Source organism: Pteropus alecto, unplaced genomic scaffold, assembly GCF_000325575.1.
Source record: "Pteropus alecto unplaced genomic scaffold, ASM32557v1 scaffold11, whole genome shotgun sequence".
Lineage (NCBI taxonomy): Eukaryota > Metazoa > Chordata > Mammalia > Chiroptera > Pteropodidae > Pteropus > Pteropus alecto.
The window spans coordinates 11,482,336-11,501,986 of record NW_006431956.1 but is presented as its reverse complement, the minus strand read 5'-3'; the positions used below and the strand labels follow the sequence as shown (position 1 = coordinate 11,501,986).

At 39.9% G+C, this 19,651-nt stretch overlaps 1 protein-coding gene and 1 pseudogene across 1 annotated transcript in view; one reads left to right on the top strand and one right to left on the bottom strand.

The window, feature by feature from the left end:
- The window catches only part of NEBL (nebulette), a 150,834-nt gene that overhangs the window by 5,935 nt on the left and 125,248 nt on the right, over nucleotides 1–19,651 (top strand). The window lies entirely within an intron of this gene.
- On the bottom strand, nucleotides 5,863–5,978 carry LOC112475709 (annotated as a pseudogene).

Genomic DNA, 19,651 nt, shown 5'->3' with positions numbered 1-19,651 from the left:
AACCTCCCTTTGCAAGGGGGTTAGCTTTCAAAATGGCTTTGAATATGTCATTTGTTTTGTGCTGCTTGATAAACACCCATTTTTCACTTTCTCCGATTTTTACTTAAACGTTCAGTGGGTTCTGCAATCCAAAGATTGCAGTGGTATTCTCTCAGTAAAGCAGGACCATTTGCTTTCTAATGTAGCATCCGAGAATTTCATTTTCTTAGAAATGCAAGGACCCACCCCTGTTTTAAAATGTCAGAGCTGGGGGATTCTTTTTCTCAGGTACGTAAGTACCTGAGGAAAATAGAGCTTGCGTTAGTCTGCTCGGGCTGCCACAATACCTTAGGCAATGTGACTTAAACGACAGCCATTTATTTCTTCCCAGTTCTAGAGTCTGCAAGTCCCAGATCAAGTCAAGAGGCCTGGTTTCTGGGGAGAGCTCTCTCCCTGCTTGCGATGGCCGCTTCCTTGCTGTGTCCTCATGTGGCCTTTCCTTGGTGCGTGCGCGTGAGAGAGAGATCTCTGGAGCGTCTTCTTCTTGCAAGGACACCAATGGAATAGGATCAGGGTCCCATCCTGATGACCTCATTTAACCTTAATTATTTTCCTAAAGATGCCATCTCAAAATACAGTCACGTGGAGGTGAGGGCTTCAAAATAGGAATTGTGGGGGGACGCAGTTCAGTTCATAACAGGGCTGAGTGAGGGACGACCTACGTACGTCACAGTAATTCGGAGACAAGTAACATACATTTTGTAACCGTAAGTGACTGTCATCAGCCAGTTTCTCAGAGGTAGATGACACCACCTGTTGCCATATTCCAGGAAAACTTACACATTCAGTTTTTAATTTTTTCCTATTTTCAAACTGAACCATCTTAACCGAAAACCAAAATTCCTTCTCGGTCCTATTTCCAGTTCTTAATTGGCCTCTTTTTATTTGGAGTGTTGAGCCATAGTCATTTATAGAAAGGAAGATAACTTATAGTAGTAGTAATTATGTTTTTAGTTTTCCAGGTTTGAGTTGAGTTATGTAGATCACTCACATGTCCTGTGCTGGCAGCTTGGCAGGGACAGATGTAAAGAAAACGGAGGGCAGAGATGTGACAATAGAGAAGAAATAGTCCTATGGCACAGGGAATGTCTAATAAAGACTAGCTCTTAAAAATTCTCAATTTCCAGTGTATTATACTGATTTTAAACTTAAAAAGTATCTGAATTTTCTTCCAGATTTTGTTATACCTTTCGGGACATACCTACAGTGAGCACATACTGAAACCAGACATCTTATTTATGGAGTCCCCAGATGTGACTGTCATTAATAATTATGCCACGTCATTATAATTTCTGTAGATTTTTGGAGGTAGATTTAAAATCTGTCATTTTTCCAGTTAATAAGTGTAATAGTCAAATGTCCTTTTAACTTATTAGGAGGTCGTGAATCACAGGAGACATACAGAGATTTAATTAAAACCCATTGGTAACCCAAGCCAAGTCATACAGTTGAAGAAATTGCATGATTGAAAGTTAGAAGCAAGAAATTCTTAAAAAGTATATGCAGATATTCCTAGAAGAACGGTATCATGAATATTGCTTTTAGTTTTTGCTTGCTTTCTACTACAGCTGTCTTTTCTTCCACTGTGGTCAGAGCTCATTTGTAGCTTTTTTTCCCTCTGTGCAGAATTATACGCAATGCTGCTTATAAAAGCATAGCTCTAAATTTATGTTTGAAGGACCTATTGCTTTTGTAAAGTACCTGAAGACTTGGTTGCCAGGACAAGAAGCAAGAAGTCGTGATCTATTTTTTGTTGGTTTGTTCATATTTCTGATTGATTTTTCCTTTTGTGGTTATATTCACCATAACAAAATCAACCTTCAATTTGTTTGAATTAAGATTTTGTATCATTGCATTCTGAAAACTACACGTGTCCAAATTTGCCTTTGTCTAGCAAACTGTGACACAGAGTGTAGATTTAGAAAAAATCAAAGAAAAACTTAAAAAAACCTTTTGGTTTTTCGTAGTAGTTGTTTCTTTTGATAGAATTGATTTCTCCAAAATGAAGTGATTTGAATACTTACTTTCATTGTGTAATTAGCACGAGGCCTGCAAGGGCAAGCAGCATTTCGTGTTCATGTTCGAATCCTCCAGGACTCGGTGCTTTGACTGTAAAGAATAAGGTAGAAGTAGACGTAGCCTTCGCAGTTACCTTACACAGGCATGTGTGTTTGTTCATTAAAAGTTTGTGATGGACATCACATTGCATCAGGCCCTGTGGATTGCAGAAAAAATGGGCAACCACTTTTCGCGTGCATTTATGCTCATGCTTGCACACATGAAGTGGCCAGGAAAGGCTTTTATGGAAGTGAACCCCAGTGTGATGTAAAGGTGTCTGTGGGGAGGAAGATGGCATTGAAATGAGCAAAGGAAGGGAGGAGGGAAGCTGATAAGGTTGAGAATGCCCCTCAGCTACTTATTAGAGTGCAGAGAGAGACATCATTACTGAAATGTAGATCGAGGCGAGATTGTTGAAAGAGTCCTATTGCATTTTCAAATGTGCATATTTTTGGTATCTATAAATCTAAAAAAATTATCTATAGGAAACCACTTTTGAAAACAATTAATGACTTAACAAACATTTTAAAGTGTTAATTATGGGCCAGGTACTTTGCTGGAGGGGTGCTGTGGGATATAATGAGGAATGAAATAGATATGACCCCTGACCTCAGAGAGCTTGCAGTTGACCCTCCACCAGGCGAGCAGGTCACTGCTGCACAGTGTTACCTGCTTGACAGAGGGAAACTCTGTGTTATTATCAGAGGCGCAACTAACCAGGATCGGAAGGTAGAGGAATCGAACCCTCGCCGTTGCTATTTAAAAATAGTTTTTGAAGCATTTTACTGAACCATTTTCTTGATAATCAGTGCTATCAGTTTTGTTTTTAAGTTCACTTGTCTCTTTATGTACTCTCTACCCGACAGTATGTGGGTTTCCAGAAAATATCCAAATTAATCAAATGGAATTAATACGGAAAAAAACGTTCATTAATGGAAGAGTATCGATCATCGAATTTATTAATTTCAGGATGGTTAAAAAGATCAATATAAATATCTGCATACATTTAGTAATTCATACATATGTTCTGTCTTGTGGTTTTCGGTGTTTAAGACATTGAAAGGTTTTGAAAATAAAATTATGGCCATTTTCTTCATCTCTTTTCCTCAACCTCTGTAGTGATTCTTTGGAACTAAAATGTTTTCGTAACACAGTCCAGAATATTGGGAAAATATTTTGCCTTTTAAAAAACATACGTGTATCTGCAAGAGCCACCTCTGCGCATGTGATGTGTATGTTTTGCATACACACACAGTGTGGGGATGTTTTGAGTGGAGAGCTTCTGAAAGGAAATGGTAAACATCACTTAGTGCGGCTTGGTTTCCACCTTGGGTGTTCTTGGCCCAGTCTGTGCTGACAACGAACCTCTGGGACGCCCCCTCAGTGCTGTGGGGTCTTTTCCTGCCAAATATTGTTCTCTTGCAAGATTAAATAGCTGAATCAGTGTGGCCCAAATCTTGATCCTGCTGAGAATATTAAGACTCCTGCAGGTTGTAATACAGATTAGCTGGTGAGAGCGCTGTTGGAAAAATAAAGTGAGTTTCTCTAAATGAATTTAACAACTGCTGTGAACCTTTTTGTGTCCTCCAGCATGAGTGAGTGTGCGGGCAGTTAACCATTTACTTCCCTCATTTTCTCCAAAACATTTTCCAGCTCACCCCCGGGCATCTATGGTAAACATTTTCATAACTTTATTTCACATTTATATTTTGCCAGATGAGGCATTTGACCTGTTAAATGACTAAGTACTGGGAAGGTTAGGTCATTATTTACTTTATTTATTTAAGGAGAAAAAACTTTTTTTTTGTATTAAAGAAATTAACTTAATGTCACTTACATTATGAAATAAACCACACCACTGGGTTATTTAGAGTAAACTGATTAGCATATTGCATTCTGATCATAGGCTTTATGTTATCGTTCAAAAAAATTGTGAAACACTTAGCAAGAGGCAGAACAAATGACTGAAATTATTTACATTGCTTCCAGCCTCTATTCTATTACTATTTCTGCTATTAAGGTTAGATTTAAACCTTTGAAAATCCTAAATTCTACAAAGATTATCATACTTCTCCTTAAATGAAATAAATTTAAAAATCAACAACAATGATGCTAAACTCTAACGCATAAAACACACAGATAACCTGAAAATAACGAGTAATTTGTTAGATTTTTCTGGTTGCTGGCTTCTGGGTAAGTTCACTGAACTCTTTTTCTATTTTAGGGGCCCTTTACCTGGCTGGCCTATGTCTGAAGCATGTACTCAGTCTGCTTATGAGACAGCCCTCCTATCCATATGCTTCCCACGTTATTACCTTTCTGTCTCCTGACACTGCGTATGTGTGTGTGTTTGTGAGTGTGTGTGTGTGATTTCTCAGTACAAATGTCTATGCCTGTGACTCGTCAATGGCAAAGCACGACACAGCTACTTAGTACTATAGAACTGATCAGTGCTGTGTTTACTTTTTAAGAAGGCTCTTTCAATTATCACTGTGATTATTAAAATATCATGAAAAGAGAAATAATTAAATTATCATTTTTTAACTCGTTGCCATAAGTACTACTAAAAAGTGGGGGTGAAAAATGTCCTGCGAGAAAGCATAAGAGGGGAGCAGTATCAGCTTGTCATCTTTTAGCCTGTCTTCATAAAATAGCCTATGTTTTGCAATCATCCCATACGAGGGTGATCTTAAGTCTATTTTCTGAATACGGTGGAAGTTAGCTTGTAGCTCTATGACACTGTCAGTCAAAGAATTGGGGGCGAGAACTGAGGTCTTTTGTCCTCTGATCTGGCTTAACTTTCTTTTTGGAGGCACGACTCTTGGAATCAGATTGGTGGGCATTGTTGAAATTTGCAATCACTCAGAAATACACTCTCAAGGTGCATTCAGAAAGGTCTCCTAAGTACTAAACTGTAAATCCTCTAAAATATTATCAACGGCTCACAGAAAATGCATCAGTTCAAGTGGACAAAATGTTCACGTGTTATCCTTAGTAAATGCCATGGGATTTCCACGCCTGGGGTCCCTGGGTTCAGTCTCCCAATATTAAGACTATACTCTATTTTAAATTATGAAATATATAAACAGTCTCTAGGACCTTATGTGCAGTTTAAAAAATAGTAACAAGATTTTTCACCCATGTACTTACCACTGAGCTTAAGAAATAGAGTATTTTGGCAATCTTTGAAGGCCTTGTGTGTATAACTCATCCCCCTGACTAGGTACTGTCAACACAAAGGCCACAGCATCTTAAAAACACAGATTTTCATAGTAAAGTGATAATATAAAAATCCAATTTCTATATATGGAAACAATGTATGGACTTTGGCGAAAACTTCATTGGCTTCTTGCACCATTAAAGCACATGGTCTGTAGGACTTACCCTCATTTAGCCTTTTAGGACTCTAGCGTTAGTGTGTCAGTCCCTGTCGCTGTTCACCCCTGTATGTACTGAGGTGACACCCTGAACAGAGGATGGGGATGGGAACAGACATTCACGAAGGCCTCACTCAGCGCCGGACATAGTCTTTCACATTAGTTATTCATTTGTTTTTCTCAGCAGCCTCTAGAAATCGTTGGCGTTATTTACACATCACAAGTGAAACAAGCTCAGCGAGGATAAGGGATTTGCCTAAATGCACACGCCAGTGAAGAACAGAACATTGTTTTCTGACTTTAACATACAGGATTTTCCGTCTACACCAAAATTTTGGGTTCATATTTCTTTTCTTTTTCTCCTTCTTATTCTTTTTGTTATTATTTATGCCTACAGCACCTGGTCTTCCTAGGTGGTCTCCCATCCAAGCACTAACCAAGCCCGACCCTGCTTAGCTTCTGAGATCAGACATCGGGCTTGTTCAGGGTGACATGGCCGAAGACCATGGACCATGGCTCCACTGGGGCGCGAACCCAGGACCTTCTGCGTGTAAAGCAGACGTGCTAACCGCTACACTATGGAACCATGTCCTGGGGGCATATTTCTTATGTTATATCTAGATCCCTTGTGTCATAGAGGAAATGTCACAGATATGAGCTTCTTTTTGTTGGTGCAGAAGTTAATTTATCCTTAACTTGGCATTTTGGAGGTCACGTGGTGATCTTAGGACCAAATTTAGAAGTTTCAAATTTCTTAACAGAAATCTAAGTACACTTCTCTCTCGGCCCAGGACACACGGCCCAGCCTGGTAGGTGTGCTAGGAGAGAGTCGAGGTTTGAGTAGGACAGAGCCAGGCTCCTAGCCCTAGCTGTGGTTTGGTGATAGTCACTGATGGTTTACAGAAGAGGGTGACATAAGATGAGTTTCTCATGCATTCGCTAAGAATGCATCAGTAAGTATAGAAGCAAGTGAGGAAGAAAGAGGTGATGATGAATGGTGGGTGTCAAAGAACTTCCCACGGAGGGGAAATATATATATATATGTATATATATACACACATACACCTATACATATATATATATGTATGTGTATATATATGTATGTGTGTGTGTGTGTGTGTGTGTGTGTGTGACTTTGAGGAAGTAGAGTGGAATGGGAGTGGAAGGGAGAAATAACTCTTCTTTAAAAACTAGAGGAAAAAAATGTTTATGCAGAAAAAATATAGACATACATACCTACGTACGTACATATATACATACATACATACATACATACAAGGAATCAAGAATGAAATTGCATGGTGTGCTTGAGGAACTGCAAATATTAATTTTACCCTGAGGATTTTGGGCAGTAACTAAAAGAGCTTTTTAGTAAGGGAAGGACACTAGAGTGTAGGGTCATTGTTTGTCTAAATGTTGGGAGTGGTTTATCTTGTCCCATTGTCAACTCCACATTTATATGGGTTGAATTTCACTGTAATTGTCACTATGGGCTCTTGAGGCCCCTTATTTCTGGCTGTTGGGCCTGGGATGATTGGAGTACTAGTATGTGTAGGGGGTCTGCTTTTGGAGAACAAAAGGGAAAAAATCATGAGTTTTGTATCTCTGTATTTTAGCTATGCCAATTAGGAAAAAAGAACTTACGTAGTTTTATCGCATGGATTTCAAATCGAATGACAAACACTGAGCACAGGTATCCGTACAGTATGTAAATAGGGCAGTGGTGTGTTCACGCCCAACTGTGACACAAGCCTGGATGGCTAGTCTCAAACACAATATCAGGTTGGCAGGTCTGAGAGTGTAAACCTACACAAATATGTATGCCTTTAGCATCGCATTAGCTCCATACGAATACAGAGAGAAAAATCTTGGTTAACTGAACTGTGTGTGGGGCACGTTCTGATGGACTTTTTGTTATGTTATGATAAAGGTTAAGCCAAACCTTTGTTTTACCTTATTGACAGCATTTCCAGAAGTTAGATGACAAACCAGAGCGCAACTAACCTTGACTCAGAAACTCGACTGCCTCTTGCCCATTAAACAGGCCAGAGATCATAGACGTTGCTCAACGCAGACCACTGTAGCGCGAGGTGATCACTGTACAGTGACGGTCCCAGAGTCGACCTGGGGTCCCTGGCATCCTTAGGATACCGTCTGGAATTATTCATTTTTGGCAGCTGCTGCGGGTGTCTGTTTGAGCTCATTCACCTTTGACTCCTTAAGTCAGAATGCAAAGGAACAAAATCCCAGTAGTCGCATAGTTTTGAATGACTTAGTTATGTATGTGTAAGGAATTGAGGACTTGATCCTAGTTAAAAGCAAAGGAAGTTAGTTTTGAATTGTCGCAAGATATGAGGGTAAGAAACAAGAAATAACTTCCTGCCATATGTGGATTATATGATAAGTCTTAAGGCTCTTTCAACTCTTAAAGTGACCTATTTCAGCAGAGAATTATATCGCATCGTTATGTTCCTTTTCTCCTACATCTCAGGAATGATACTGTTTGAGGCTCGTTTTAAGTCGAGAGGATCAATGAAAGCATGATGGAAAAGCCCTTTGCGTGATGTAGAAGAAAGGCACCGTTAAATGAAAATATGAAATCGAGCCTTCTCTCTGGGGATAGGTACAGGAGAGAATCGACTTTTCTTTTCGACCTTTTACAATTTTATTAAAATAGTTGGGAAACACGAGGCAAGTAGTGTGGTTTGGCAGGGAGTCAGGGAGACGTGTGGGCACGATGTAGAGGAAGAGAAAGCTGGGCTGCCCCGTACTTGGCAGATGCCCTTTAAATCCCTCTAGATCACACGTCGGAAGCCAAGCGGTGGTAATTCTTCCAGAGGGTTCCAAAATAATCTGTTTTGAAATGGAGATTGATACCAGGCAAAAAGTGATATGTTTTTTCCTTTTTTTTTGAAAGGTCTAGTTTTCGTCTTCCCTATGGTTTTGTTCTTTTAAAGAGTATGTGAGTTTGAGCCAATGTTTATGAACCTGAGAAAGAGTCAACCTAACCTTATTCATAAGGCGAGAGGACACTCAAGTCTCTTGAACAATGTTGGATTGTAAGATCATTTTGAAGGACACACTGGGCAGTAATTGGAACAGGCAGAAATGGAACCATAATGAACAGTAATCCTAAAGAAAATTAAAACACAGAAAACACTGCATTATTTATTTGGATTTAGTGGGAATGTGCCAAGGGAGAGGCAGCTGGCTTTCTGTTTTTTGGTGTGTTTGTAGACTAGAGAAGAAGCTGTCAGTCAGATTTAATCTCTCACTTAATTCTTGCTCATAAACCAGATCTAACTGTAAAGTGAAGTGAGAAACAGACATAGTTAATTATGTGATTCAGGACAGAAAAGACATGGGCCAGAGTAATGAGAAGACTTGAGCTTGGATACTGCCTAAACCAGTTTTACCAAGACTACCCACCGTTTCCCAGGTTCTTTTCTCAGCAGACATTTGGGCCTTAAGAGTTGATTTCAGAGACACGCAAGACCTCAGTTCAAATGCCAGCATCTCCTTTTATTACCTCTGTTACTCTAGGAAATAGAATAATAAATGGTGTCTGTTTCATTTACTTCGTTGCCCCTAAGTTTACACATCTGAAAAATGGAAATACAAAAAATACTTGCAGGATTATTACATGAATTAAACATTAGCTTTTATATAATGTAATTAAAGCGCTTGGTGTGGTGCTCAAAAACTGAGTTTTCTTATAATGGAATAAACTGGAAATTGAGACAAGATCTTGGCACGAAGATGTTTTAAACAGTCCTTTCATTTGTATTTGTAAGAAATAACAGCATTTCCAACCTTCAAATTTATTACCATTTATAACAGTTTATTTAATTTATTTAGATTCCCTCAAAAGTAACATTTTTTGATTACCGTCCCTCATAGTTTTGTATAACACGTCTTTGTCAAATAAAACATTTTCTTGGGAGCCTATCTCTATTATAATATTTTTCACATGATGAGAATAAAAGTGGGTCCTTTTAATGAGAATAAGCATACTGACTTAATGATTCTCACGTATTCAGGTGAAAAAAATTATTCTCATTAATACATCTTGGCACAATATATGTTATTATAAGTTTGTGAATGAATTGTTTCCCAGTTGAGGCTCAGGACCCTAAGGGTTATGGACAAATCCCTAATGATGTTTTGCTTCCTTACAAGTGTTGTTATAAACATCAGGGGCTTTTAAATGCCACCTTATAAACAGGATGGAGAAGATGGATGGAGGATGGAGGAGAGCCTCTATGTCTGTTGGAAGTCTGTATTTTAATTTAAAAGGGTAGAAACTAACTTTTAAATTCTTCTCCTGCTTCATTAAAAGCACAAATTCCAGAGTCAGTCTTTAATCTGAAGGAGATCTGTTAGTGTCCATGGTAATTTCCGGATGATATCGATATTTTAAGGCATATCACCAGGTGGGCCTACTCACCTGGTGCGCCCCCAGTTCTGTTATCTGTGTTCTTCCATGCAGTGCTCAACGACTTTGCTAAAGAGATGCTGATAGTCATCTACAGTGTCTGTTGATATTAGTATGACTTGTAGGCTCACAGTAGCCATTTGTCATAGTTAGCACAGTCTTGGCGGGTTAAAATTTCTGTTATTTTTCATCTAGAAATGAATTTATTTTGTGATCTTTGTTCTAGATACCCATGTGTGTATAATACAAAATCTTCATCTGAGAGGAGATTGTAGAAGCTTCCTCAGGGTGACTTTTATAGTGCTTACCCACAGTGTCGAAGGATTGATTTAATTTTCTTTCTCCCAAGCCAGCTAGACTGTGGGTCCTTGCTCTCAGAAAATGTAGCCTGTCACATTTTTAACCTCAGCACCAGACATAATGCCTGGCATGAATTAGCGTCCAATAAATGTTTTAATAAATAAATAAAATTGTGTGGCACTTTGCTTCACTGTTGCACAGCATGTGAATTTATTTCCAGATTCATTTTCACTGGCCCATCTTGCCACACTCCTCGATCTCCTCTCCTCCTGTTTGGATCCTAGCAGAGATATATTGCAATGTCTTAAAGACTTTTTTTTGTTAAGGAAAGATTAAGTATGTTGTATGCGCTATGGTTGCTCCTTAAATGAGTCAGAATAAATTAACTGGAGATAAAACCATCCTTAGGTCTGAGCACAATAAAGGTTTATTTTTTTCTCGCATCACAGGCCAGTGCAGGTTGGAAGCAGAGATGGGGGTTTAGAGGCTCTGCTCCATGCAGTCATTCAGTGATCCAGGCTGATCTGTTGTCTCTGCTATTCCCCTGGGTGTCAGAATTCTCCACTAGATGAGCTACATCTGGCCTGCAGTGAAACAGAGAGAGGAACCATGGTGGGTCATGAGAGATTCTAGAGGCTAAGTCTGCAAGTTGTATAGATCACATCCGTTCATATCCCACAGGCCAGAATTTATTCCGCTGGTGCGCCAAGGAGGAAGACGAAAAGTAGGTATTGGTGGCCATGGTCAGTCTCTGTCATATACCCTTTCATCGAAAGTTTGTTCTTCTGGGTCAGGCAGAAACAGTTCCAAATGCGTGGTGTGTCCTTTTGGCCTCTAAAATGCTTGCCATGTTCTCATACAAGCTGAATTTGAGTTTCAGGGAGAAGCAGGCACTTTCTAAGGTAGAAAGTCATACTTTGGGTTGAGAACTCTGTTTCTGTCTCCTTTGTTTTGACTGTGGACCTGTCTCTTAAGTCTGGTGCAGCCACAGATGAGACTAATGTGTGATCTAAAGTGAGCAGTGAGACTTTGCAATAACTTGATAAATAAGGTACAAAAAGTTCAAGTGTAACATGCAGACTTTATTTTTTTCCAAAGTTAATCAAAAAATATTTTTCAGTTTATCTGTACTGTCACAAAAAGTATAAAAATAAAGAAAGTGAAACTTATAGTGTACCCAGCTGGCTATACACTGAACTGAGAAGCTGCAGATGGTCACGAGGAAATTATTTTCTAAACACTGTCTCCCTGAGATAAGACTTTAGCCTGTCCCCTTTTGAAAACTGGAGCGGGGTGGAAGACAGGCGCCAACTGCCAATTGCCAGTTGTCTTGTGTTTTTACTAAACTGTGAGGCTCTTTTTTTGTAGTTTTTAAAGTTTACGTTAACCTTCCACTCCTGAGAATGAATCAGACATATAATGGAATGGTATACAGGTAAATTTTGAGGAGGATGTTATATGAAAATTACTTTTGAGGCATATTCTTTGCGAAAAAGCTAGTTTCTGAGGCCATTTGGTGACTTAAAAATTTGATACTTCCTTTTGGGGTTATAGGTCACAATTTTTAAAATTACTCTAAGAGAAGAACTTAATTTGTTTTCAGACCGGGAGAGATGTATGTAAGCAGCAAACTATGAGTAATTTAAAGTCTTCAAAGAGTTTGTGTAAATCCTGAGTTCATCACTACAGAATGGCAAACACAACAGGAGAATCTGGCAGTGGATTGTCTTTTTTTTTTGCCTTGGTCATGCAAACTTGTGCATGTATTTTATGAAGTGTTAATATAGTTAGAATCTAATGTTCTTAATTTATGCAATTGGATATTTCATAAATGGGTTTTCTGCATGCAAGCATTTGTACACATTAATATTTATGCAAGTATTCAAATCAATGCAAGGGCATCTGTCTGAGTATGTGATAAAAATATGCATATGCATGAACACTTGTACCAGGGGATAAGTCCCCAAAGTTAGTGACTGCTGAGGTTACAGTTTTTAACTTTTGTCCTTTTGACAAAATTTCCGTGACTAGAAAAGGCATACAGAGAAATAGCACATGCATTTATATTGACAAATAAAATCGTTTTATTAAACTCTGTTTAATAGATGTGAATGACAAATCTTTAATCAGCAATACAATTTTTAGAAATCAGAGTGTTTTAGAAAATGTAGCTGTTTTCACAAAGCATTTACTGTAATATATTGCCAGTACAAAGAACATGCTGTTAGTAATGAAATAATTTTCGTAAGAAATATTTTATTCTTTATTTATTTTAGCTTAAATTTGACCCCTAGAAATAATTGGCTCGGTCAGTACAAAGCTTCCTTTGCCTTTTTAAGGGATGCATATAAGAACGTAAAGGATGACAGCATGAGGGAGGGTTGGGTGGAGAGGAAGTCATTTCAAGTTCTTCCTGGTCACTGTCTATTTGCTTACTTGTGTCATCGCAGGTGATTCTGGCTTCTGGAATCTTTCTCAGGCTGGAAATCCTGGTGTTTGGGGTCCAGCCTCCCTAGGCAAGCTAAGGAGCCTCCTCTAGGAGGGCTACACATTTTTCTAGGGCACTGTCACAAAGCACAGGGGTCGATAGTCCCTACTGCATGGTGATCTACTGATTCCCACCCCGTATCTTTGTTAGTCTAGAGGAAAATCTTTCTTTGATCTCTTTTTACTTCTGATTCTGCTTTGTCTGTTAGTAGGTTCAATTGGCAAAATGTTTTTTTTGCATTTATAAACTTATTTGTTGGTAAAGTTTTGGTCCCACACGTTATAGTTCATGGCAGGACAAGAGTAAACAGTCGATTCTGAAATATCAGTTTTGCTGTTTAAAGATGCATGAAAGATTTCTGTTTTTGTATCTCATTGGTGAGGAATTTAAAATCTCCCAGCTGCTTGGATGGGGTTGAGAATTATAGTGTCTTTGCCATGCTGAAGCAACATCTTCCCACTGAAATTTTGCTTAGCTAATTTTTAAGCTGAAATACCAGAGAATTAATTTTTTCTTATGGGAAAGGAAAGGTTGAGGAAATTATGAATGTCTTAGATATGAAGTTGAAAGGAATTACTTGCTTAGAATTCCGCTGTCTTTTTTCAAAGCCCAAGTAGGACTTATTTTCCATGATTAATTGGGGTGATGATGCAGGTTCCTATTTCTGTGTTTCAAATGTGGAAGGCAAGGCTGTGACTAGTCACATAACAGAGATGACTGATGAAATCGTTACAGATCTCTAATGGGTATAGAGTCTTGCCTGCTTTGAACATTTTCCAGTTACATTATTCTAGGCAAGACCTGTAATATAGAACTTGGGGCCTGGATCACATATGCTTGTCTGTGTTGGAGGAAGCTCAGAACCATTTGCAAAGAAGGTTTTGTCTTTTTCGTTAGTATTTACTTGGTCCATCTCTAAGCAGAGGCTATCTGTTTAGGCTCAATGCAGAAGGGGTATCCGGTGTAGAAATTTTACAGTAGGAACAAGTTTGGTATCCTGCAGGCAAAGAGAGAGGTTAGAGTGAGCAAAGGGATGTAGGAGGATAAAGAGTCAGGGTTTTACTGTAACTACAACGGAAGCTATTGAAAGTTTTAAAAGAGCAATGTGACACAATTTGATTTGCGTTTTCTAAAAGATTACTTAGGCTGATGTGTGGAAAAAATGATTTGCGTGGGGCCAAGAACGAACACAGGGAACAGTTATGGGGGGACAGGTAAGACGTGGTAGTTTGGACTAGGCTGGTGGCAACAGCGATGGAGAAAAGAGTTTCGAGTTTTATTTTGGAGGTAGTTAGCTTCATGCTGAAGAATGAAATATTGAGAACAAGGGAACAGGGAGAACAAAGATGTCTCTTAGAATTGTGGTTCTAGAAATGGGTGAATGGTGTGGCCATTTAACTTAGATGAGGAAAGACGAAGGAAGGAATGAGAGGGAGGTAGGAATTCCTTTTGGTTGGACATAGATAGAGCTATCCAAGCAGAGGCCACCATTAAGCTGTTCTCTCTACAGCATAAAACTCAGAAGAGAGAGCAGGGAAGGAGGTATACATTTGAGAGAGCCATCGACACCTAGATGGCATTTACAAAACTGCCATCGGCTGCGGCCACCTAGGGGGAGAGTGTAGAGCTGGGAAGAGAGACAGGGACCCAGGCTTAAGCTCTCCCACCTTTAGAAGTCTGGAGAGAAGGAGGAACACACCAAGACGGGTCTAGTGAGATGGAAGAGAATTAAAATAAATTAGGAAACAGAAACCAAGAGCGGGAAGCATTTTTAAATAGGACAGAGATCAACTGGCAAATGCTGCTGAGGGGTCAAATAAAGGGAGGACGCTGAAATGCTTATTAAATTTGGCCCCATCAAGGGAGATGCTGTGGAATGAGCAGTTTCGGTGGATCGGTGGGGAGGAAGGTCAGGCTGGAGAGGGAGGGTGTGAGTTGGAAATCGCGAGCAGCGGTAACTTATTCAAGAAGTTTTGCGGTAAAGGGCAGCAAAGAAGGGACTGAAGGGGGAGATCCATTTGAAGTCAAAAAGATTTGTGTTATATTGATCATTTTTAGGTGTTTTTGTTTTCTCTTGCGGGAACTATTGAAGCATATTTGAATCACATCGGTGGAGCTGATCCAGTGCGGGAGGAGAGACAGGTGATGGGGGAGAGAGGATGGTGGGAATGGACTGGACAGCACGAGTGGAGGGTTGGCCTTGGATGGGGTGCAGGAATGTTTCTTTCATTGTGCCAGGAGGGAAAGCAGAAGTATGTCTTTAGTTACAGGTGGGTTTATGGTTGGTGGCGGGAAGCCAAGGGAGTGATAATGGATTGCCTCCACTGTTATAGACCCACGTTTGCGGGCTCTGCCTGGTCTGATTCCATGCTTCCTTGCTCGAATCTCTTTTTTCTTAGTGCTTAAACACTGGTTCCACACAACTCAAGTCTCAGCTCAATCGCGCATCCTGTGGATGGCCAAGTCCTCCCGTGGGTGTCTGAGCAAGGGTGTAGCCAGGCTCCAAGTGAGTCTCAGGACTTCGCCTGATCTGGTCACGTATGGCTACTGAAGACTTGAAATATGACCGTGCGATGGAAGAATCGAACATTTAATTTTATTTATTTTAAAATCAACACTTGATTTAGTTACTGAAAAACTTGTACTGTGTTTGGGACAACGTAGATACGTGAATCTACTTTTCAACTACGCTAAGTATCGCCAATAAAATTTAGTGTTTGTGTGGAGGTGTGCTGTGAATGTAAATTGTACCTCTTTAAATACACAAACTGTCTTGTTGACAATTTTATGTTGATCACATGTTGAAATATAATAATTTGGGTATGTTAAGTTAAAGTACACTGATAAATTACTGGCACTCGATTTCTAAAATTTTTCTTTTAAAAATAGCTACTAGAAAAGTTAAAATTAATATGTAGCTCGCATTATATTTTTATTGGTGACACTGTCTTAGGGGCTGTGCCCATAAGAAAGATTCATATTTATACTTGGTCATGCCTTCCTGGGGGTGATCAGTATGTCACCACAAGGAGCAGTGACATTTTAGCAAATGAGACCTCAGAGAGGTGATGCTACTTGCTTAAGGTCTTAAGGCTGCAAAGCTGGGATCTGAACCCTGTCTCTCTGGCTGCCTGCAGTCTGTGCCTTGAACCACACGCCACCTGGAAGTCATTTTGTGCATCCTCTTTCTCGAGTGATTCTGTGTTTACACTAGCGAAGGATATTTACATGGACACTTAAAGGACAGAATTTTGTTTTTAACTTAGGCAGTCGAAATTATGACTCTTGAGGTATGGTTTTAATGTACTGTTACTGACTTGGCTTTGATTTAACCGAGGACACACAGTTTATAGTTAGGCCTATCCCTGCCCTTGAACTCAAGGGCTAACAGTGAACTCTTTCATGTTTCTTATTTACTAGTAACGACGACCACCGTTTGCTCTGTGCACTGGCTCTGCTAACACCCACTGCTGGCGTGCACTTAGTCCATCCTTTCTATATTTGATGAAACTCTCCTTTTGTCTTGAGATTGTTAAGCTTTCATTCAGAACCCTTGTGAAGAAAAGATTTATTAATATTTTACGGGACTAACTTAAAGTTAATATACATTTTAAAGGGTTAAGTTGAAGTTTATGATCAACCGCAATATTCTATCATCCCAAACTGGATTCATTATCCATTCCTCTTCTTCTGCTTCATTCCCCATCGTATTTAGTGTCATCACCACACACCTAGGCACTAAAGTCAGAAACCTCAGTCCTCTTCGAGTCCTTCCATTGCCCCCAGCATGCAGTCATCAGCTGTGTTGATGTGACTCCACATCCTTCCGGTTTCTCTCATCCCTTGTTTCTACCCTAGTGCAGACCTTCATCTTGAACTTTTCATCTCACTCCCATTCCTATCTGATTGTTTACTCATTCATCTTCCCCATTTGTCTGTCATCTCTTTCAGGAGAGGGACCTTTGTCTGTTTTATCTTTGAGTTTTCAGGTCCGAGCTGGGAGCTTGTGCCGTTGGGAGGGATGAACAAAATATTCAGGAATACTGTGTTTCTCTCTTCACCTGCATCCTTTGCTCCATCGCTCCCGAATCCTGTTACCAAAGCTTATCCAGCATAACTCTTCCGCTGATGCACAGTCAGCACTGAAGCTGCAGGCCTTTGCTGGATGCAAGATTGTGCACTATACCCACGTGTCCGCTCAGCTCACATAGGTCCAACAAAAGCTCCTTCCTGGCTCCTCAGGCTAATGAGGGACAGATTGCTACTTGGAGTCTAAGTCCTATAGTAATGTCATTGGGGAATATCATTGGATAGAAATCTCTAGAATATGATATCTAGTACGTAGTAACCTCGAGACAAACTGTGGATAATTTCCCTATAGGTGTCTAGGCAGAGCATTGGCTCATTGTTCATGAGCCAGAGCTTGCAATAGGAAACTTAAACAAACAAAAAATAAATAAATAAAAAATAAAGAGACTTTAAAAGAAGCAGAATTTCATAGAATCAAATCACAAGTTTAAGTCCTCTTGGAAAAATCGGTCAAGTTTCATAAGGAGAGCAAAAGTACCCCATTAATATAAATCGTGCCTAGAGCTCCATGTTACCCTGTTACCTCAACATTTACTTTGGAGCTCTCTCCAAACAGAATATAACTTCAGAAGTGAGTCTGCATCCATCCTGCCCCTGGTGAAAGGAGAACACTTATTTCTGTGTATAATGTAACAACAAGATACCGGTAGCTAGCTACTCAGACAATTTTTTGTACATCTGATTAAGAGATACTGGTATTTTTATGTGGCATAGGATTTCATAAGAGGCGTAATGGAGAGTTTAGTTAAATAAAATGTTCTTTTCTGCTCTTTCTCAATTTACTGGTGACAAGTCTCAGAATGGTAGGTTTCCCCGTCACAAGTACCCATTTATGAATGACCCATACCTATGGACAGCTGTCCCGCCCCTTCCAGTCCACCTACTGAATATGACTATTGTAAAAAATCTCAGAACCTTGGAAGAACAGGTGGACTTGTAGCTAGAAGAAAAGAAGAAACCGCCCAAAATAGCGTCGGTTAGAGGGAGCTATCTCTGCTTGATTTTCTCACACGAGTCAATAGTCAATACGGTAACCCTCAAAAGTGTGTGCTCTTGACGGCTTCTATTCTGCCTGGTTTTGTTTTTTTAAATTTTGTTGTTCTCTCTGGAATTGCAATAATTGGGTTCAACTTAGTTGACAATCATCTCCTTTCCTCAGTGCGAAAGTTAAAGACTTGTCAGTAATTCATATAATCATTCATGTGGCTCTGATTGCCTTCTTCAAAATAAGGTCCGGGAGGCCAGACGCTGGAAGAAAGGAAGTGCTTTGGGCGGAGGGACAAAGCCTGTGCCTTTTGGAGGGTGGACGCTGTGCAAAGGAGATTGAGTGGCACCAGTGAAGGATTGGGACAGCTCTGCCCTGAAGACAGGGACAGCTTGGGGTTTGGGGCACTGGGTTGTTAGAGGGGACAGAGACACTGCTTTTTCAAGATATTCCTAGGAGCATTGATACAAATAGTACATCCATATGATGGACTAGTCTGCAGTGACTAAAGAAACAAGGTAGATTTATGGTGAAGAAATAAGTACAAAACAGACTGAGGAGTGTGTTCCCATTTCTGTATATAAATTTGAAAGTTTATGCATGCATGTGTGCATGTCTTTGTTTGTATGAGTATGTGCAGAGAGTGTTTCTGGAAGAAATGTAAAAAAAAAACTAACATGAGCTGCCTCTGGAAAAGGAGCCTGAGGCCCTGGGTCTGAGATAGGATTTCGTATTTGCAATTTTGGGGCGTACAGTTTGAATTTTTTATGTATATTACTTTTAAATTAAAAAAAAAAGAACTAATTAAGAGTTTTCTAGGATTATTTTTATCCTTAGGAAAGTCGGCATCAGGTTGGGGGAGGGAAGAGGGGGACAGGTAATCTCTTTGTCCTTCTTTCTTCTGAGTCCTGGAGCTCAGGCCTCTCATACTCCAAGGTTCTTCCCGTTTTATTTCCTCAGCTGGATTATGGTTATATAAGCTTTTCTGGGCTGACCTGGAACTGAACTACTATTTATAATCTTTTTCTATGGGGAAAACTCTACAGTGTTCCAGAGAGCATGCTCAACTAAATTGTCTCCAATCCTTCTCTCTCAATTTTATGTCCATTACCTTCTTTAGGAAAAAAAAGGACTTTAGACTTATCCCAGGAGGCCCTATCCATCCACATTCTCGCCCATCTCATCAGAAATGACAAAAACACTGTATTCAGTTATGTGCTTGCATACCTTCTGTTCCCCACCCCACCCCACAAGGTACCATCTGTTCTGCATTTCATTTCCAACTACTGTATAAGTTTTTCTGAATTTTCTGAGTTTTCCTTTCATTCGTTCACATGCCTAGTAGAGAGCTATAGGCAGGCATTCAGTAAATAATTATTGGATCAGTAAGTTAAGGTGTGGGTGCCTGAACAGACTGGTCACTGTAAACTATCATAAGTAAAACTTTCCTGGCCTCAGACACTGTAGCAAGGATGAATGGAATGCAGAGCTTCTCAACGTTGGCACTGACATCTTGGGCCAGATCATTCTTTGTCATGGGCCACTGTCCTGGTCCTGTGTATTACGGGAGGTTTAGCAGCAAACCTGACCCCTACCCACTAAATGTCAGTGTGAACCCCAAGTCAGAACAATCGAAAGTGTCTGCGGACATTGCCAAATGTCCCCTAGGAGCAAAATTGCCCTAGCTGACAGTCACCAATTTGTAACAATTTTGGATTTGCTCTTTAGTCTCCAAGAATTGTTCCATATTGAGAGAGAAGTCTTGGAATCTTGGAGACCCAGCGGTGGGGGCAAAGCAAGGCTTTCTGAAAGCTCACATAGTGCTTTTGTGCAGAATTAGACGAGAGGCCCCTCTGACTTAGAAAAAGGCCAGAGAAGGA